Genomic DNA, 4,971 nt, shown 5'->3' with positions numbered 1-4,971 from the left:
AGGTGTAACAAGGCTGGACAGGTAGTTCAACAGTTAAGAGCACTGAGTCCTCATACAGAGGATGCAAATTCAGTTCCCAGCACCATATTGTAGCTCAGAACCAATCACCTGTAACTGCTTTATGAGGGGTCCTGGTGCGCTAGGCCTCCATGGGCACTGTGCAAGCACAGCACACACACACACACACACACACACACACATACACACACACACATATACACACACACGGTGCATACACATGTATACAGGCAAAACACTTATACCCATAAAATAAAATAAATAAATATTTTTAAAACTTTTAAAGAAGGTATAACACATACAAAAGAGAAAAATAATGTGATAGATAGATAGGTAGATGATAGATAGATAGATAGATAGATAGATAGATATGTACACATGGTAATCACAAGTAACATATATTAAGGCAGAATTGAAATTAAATAGTCATATCAGCACATATGAATAAGCTAAAATGATTAGTGCAAAATATTTTGAAGTTGTTCCACAAAACAAAACCTAACTCTATAATATATACATGAGATATACTTTAAATGAATAATTTAAAAAAAAAAACTAAAGAGTGATTAAAATCTGCCAGGCTTAGAAAGGAATGAATGAATGAATGAACAAAGGAATGAAGGAAGGAGAAAAAAGAAGGAAGAGATAAAGGAAGGAAGGAGAGAAGGAGGGAAGGAGATAGAAAGATGTCATAGACCACAATCTTGATATCAAGATAGACTTTAGTCCAAAAGCCACTCAGTGATGCAAAGAATATGGTGTACTTCTAAAAGCTATTTTTACATGAAGACTTATCAGGTTGGGCAGCAAATAACCCAGTAATCATCTATATAAAATACAACTTATGGATGATGCAAGAAGTAAGTGTGTGTATGTGTGTGTGTGTGTGTGTGTGTGTGTGTGTGTGTCGATAAGAGGACCCTGACACATCTGTCTCAGAATAATATGGATCCATGCATCCAATATATCAAAGAGGCAAGACTACAAAATCATTACAGAAAGTAGCCCCTACATACATGTATTAGATAGCATATGCTAGTGATAGAAAATACCTTCTTTCAAAGCAGATATAGAATAAGAACAGATCACATGCTTTAGTTCAAATCAATAGTTCTACACAATTAAAAAAATAGCCTTCAGTACTGTTTAACTAAACTGCAAAGAGAAAAGAAAAGAAAACTGAAGGCATTAAGAAAAAGAACATAGGGAAATGAAAAGACCTACTAGATACCGGGCAAATGAGAAATACAAGCAAAAATTAAAGAATTTTGCAAAACAGTTACAATGTAAACATTTACCTACCAATTCATGGGGTGTACCAAAGAAATGAGACTGGAGGAACTCTGTTGTGCTGAACATCTGTATTAATAAAGGAAAAGGATAAAGGTAAATTTCAACTATAAGTAAATAATAAAAAGAAAATTTAAGACCAAGATGTTATTTACAAACAAGTTTATGCTAAACTATATGCCAAAACAATGAGAATTTAGATGAAAGAAATTCTTCAATAAGCCAACTTATAAAATGTACACAAAAATTTGGGGTGCTGGTTTGAATGAAATGGCCCCCCTGTAGGCCCACATGGAGTGGCACTATTAGGAGGTGTGTCCTTGTGGAGCAGATATGACCTTGTTGGAGAAAGTGTGTCATAGGGCAGGGGGTTGGGGGAGGGGAGGTGACTTCAAGTTTTCAAAGCTCAAGCCAGGCTAGTGTCACTTCTCTCTTCCTGCTGCTGCCTGCCGATCTAGATGGAGAACTCTCAGCTCCTCTCCAGCTCCATGTCTGCCTACGGACCACCATGCTTCCCGCAACGAGAATAATAGACTATACCTCTGAACTACAAAGACAACCCCAATTAAACGTTGTCCTTATCAGAGTTACTTTGGTCATGGTGTCTGTTCACAGCACTGAAACCCTTACTAAGACAACCCCACAGTTAGCTAGAGCTAAGAATTCTTTGCAAGGCTCTCTACAAGCAGTTGAGTTTCCATCTGAGGCAGCAGTCCTGTGTCTATATGGTAAGAATAAACAAGACCTGACGGATCTCCTATAGACAAGGTGCAAAGATCTGTGGCATCCCATAGCCATCTGCCAGCCAGGCAGAACATGCTAAGGTGGGAACAACTAGCTGAGGAAGGAAATGCAAGCAAGGGGGAGGGGGATGGAATCTCGATTCCGTTTTATGTAGCACTGTTCACAACAGCTACGTTATGGAAACAACCTGTCCATCAACAGGGGAATCTGCAAGAAAATGTGGTGTGTGTGTGTGTGTGTGTGTGTACAGTGGGATGCTTTTCTGCCATGAAAACAAAAAAAAAAGGAGGAATTCTGTCAATTGCAGGAAAATGGATGCAGCTATGGATAATCATGCTAAGATAATTATTAAGTCAGTCTAGAGAAGTAAATATCACACATTTCCCCTCTTTTTGGTGCCCTGGGTTTTAGATGGGTACATAGAATCATGTACAGATGACATGAAAATAAATGAAAGAATTTTAGAAGAAAAGAGAAGGCTAACAGGGAGATGGGAGAAGAAGGAGGTGTTCTTGGAGCGTGAGAAGGATTGTGCTCAAAGTACGGAGAATACTGTCATGAAAATGGCCTTAAATAACCCAGTTTAATATGGTAAAGATAAAATAAAAACAGAAAGATGGGGAAGGGGTGTTCAGGAAAACAGCACCGTGGCGCAATGTATGCTTAAGAGAAAGAAGGTATTCCCTTTTTCTTAAGGAAGGGGATGGCATTTGAACTCCACGTCTAACCCACAAGGAAGCCAGCGCTTTCTCCTGGGGTCATGATCACCCCTCACGCCAGACTTCTTAGAAACCACAGACACCTCCTGGGCTGAGGTTTCAATATTTAGGCGGCTCTCTGTTCCTTGTCCAACTCCACAGCAGAGCCATTCTCCCAGAACGAATTGCAAGCGGAGAATCCCGCTGCCTGCCCAGGAAAAGCATCCAAACAGAAAGTGAAATCGCTGACCTTTTGGAGCCTTGTGCCTCCGAAGAAAGCACTCATGTCTAGCGAAGACTCAGAATATACGCTGACTGGATTCCGATCGCCCTCGCCAGCGTATCCCCTCACTGTGCATCCTCTGCGCGCTCTCTCTCTCTCCAGTCTTAACATTTAACAGCATCATTCTGTATTGTACAGTCAGCTTCGATGGGCTCTCAGGCTCCTACTTGAGTCCAGCAAAGGGGGACAGTAGAGTGAAACAGAAGAAAGAGAGGAAGACATGGCCAGAGCCCTGCCCGCCCTCTCTTCACGCTGACCTCTCTCCCTGGGTTACAGTAACTGCTCCTCTCACGCATAGCCTGCCCTAACCTGCCCACAATCCCCTCTTTGCCTCTTTGCCCTCACAACCTCCTTTGTCCGTTATTGTTTTTCTTGGTCACCACCATGGTTTTCTCTACTTTTGCCTAATAGTCTGCGAACAGTTCTAGATAAGCCCCGGCATCGTGTCCCATGTCGTTGCTGAGTCTCTGGTGTGGAAAACACACTGAGAAACACACAGGAGACTGGATGGAAACTGGGACTTTACAGATCAGTCAACACGCTGGATCGGCAGTGGGGATCTGGCCCCGCGGATAACCGTCATTCTAGAATATTCCCAATGTGGAATTAGGAGAAAAAAAAGAGTTCTGTCTATCTCTGCTGGACGTAGAAAACTGAGATTAACACCTACTTTATATCAGTGCAGTATCTGCAAGACCTGTCTTGCATTTAGCAAGCATTAATTGTGAAGTACCCTAACAAGTATTTAGAGGTTATTGTGAAATGGTGTGCTTTCTTCTCATTGATTTTATCTGTTTAAGTCAATAAAATATTACCCCTTGCTCTATCACTAGAATATTAACTTCTCTGTGGGCGGTGCATCCTCATCATTGTAGGCGGGCTTGCCCTTCATTCAGAGGGCTAAGAGGGCTTATAGCTCTTTATGGGAAATCCCTTTCTGCAGGTATCTGTTTTAGTTCTTCAAACAGGAACCACAAAAAGAAGTCTGTAAAAACAGGTGACTGTTGGCCATTTAGTCAAGTCTGAATTTACTACCACTTTGTGGAGGATGTGTGTATAGGTGTGTGTGTGTGTGTGTGTGTGTGTGTGTGTGTGTGTGTGTGTGTATACATATACATACATATATCTCACAACCAAAGGTCCTAGGTTCTAAATGTGGACCAAGAACCTTAAGAATTACATAGTTTAAGTGTCCAGATGTTTGTATTTGCTACCTATAAACAGGGCATAAGACACTATTTTCACCCAAACAACATTATCCTAAATTGTAAATAATGTAATTTACACAAAAGCATATAAAAACCTCACCTGTGGAGTAGCCTGTCTTTTGAAACAATGAAGAGCTTCATTCAACTAGAAAGAAATAGTGTACCATAAGTCATTGTGTCCAAAGATCCAATGTTAATTAAAAGCTTGGCAGGGCTGCATAAGATGCATAGAGTGTGCCTCTGCAGTTCACAACATGATTGCAGAGGCAAGCCTAATCTACCTTTAGTAATGATTCAAAAGCATTAGCAAGCATAATTTGGACCATTGGGTGGATCATTAAAAAGATTACGTTCAGAGCTGGGGAGATGGCGTAGCGGGTAGGAACACCTGCTATGCAAGCATGAGGGCCTGAGTTCAAATCCCTAGCACCTATGTAATAAAACAGGGATGGCCATATATTCCTGAAGCCCCAGAGATAGGAGGATCAGCTTGCTGACTACTAATCTAGTTCAAAGTTCAAGGAGAAATGCATCCCAAGAAAATGATGTTGAGGGGGATAGACCGAGACACCAAACCTTCTCCTCTGGCCTCAGCAAGCAGGCACAGACACAGGTGTCCACATATATGTTCACATACACACACACACACACACATACACACACACACCATGGATGGATAGATAGATAGATAGATAGATAGATAGATAGATAGATAGATAGGTGGGTGGGT

The 4,971-nt window shown here is 41.2% G+C and overlaps 1 long non-coding RNA gene across 1 annotated transcript; it reads right to left on the bottom strand.

Moving 5' to 3' along the window:
• Window positions 1-1,274: 1,274 nt before the first annotated feature.
• Window positions 1,275-4,387, bottom strand: LOC116071526. Its single transcript, XR_004110945.1, has 3 exons — window positions 4,342-4,387; window positions 3,001-3,196; window positions 1,275-1,377 (listed from the first exon to the last, which is right to left on the bottom strand). It is a non-coding gene; the product is annotated as an uncharacterized LOC116071526 (long non-coding RNA).
• Window positions 4,388-4,971: the final 584 nt, after the last annotated feature.

This window comes from Mastomys coucha, unplaced genomic scaffold, assembly GCF_008632895.1.
Source record: "Mastomys coucha isolate ucsf_1 unplaced genomic scaffold, UCSF_Mcou_1 pScaffold1, whole genome shotgun sequence".
NCBI classification, from domain to species: Eukaryota; Metazoa; Chordata; class Mammalia; order Rodentia; family Muridae; genus Mastomys; species Mastomys coucha.
Note: the sequence above shows the minus strand (reverse complement) of the source record. Positions and strands in the feature narration are given on the sequence as shown.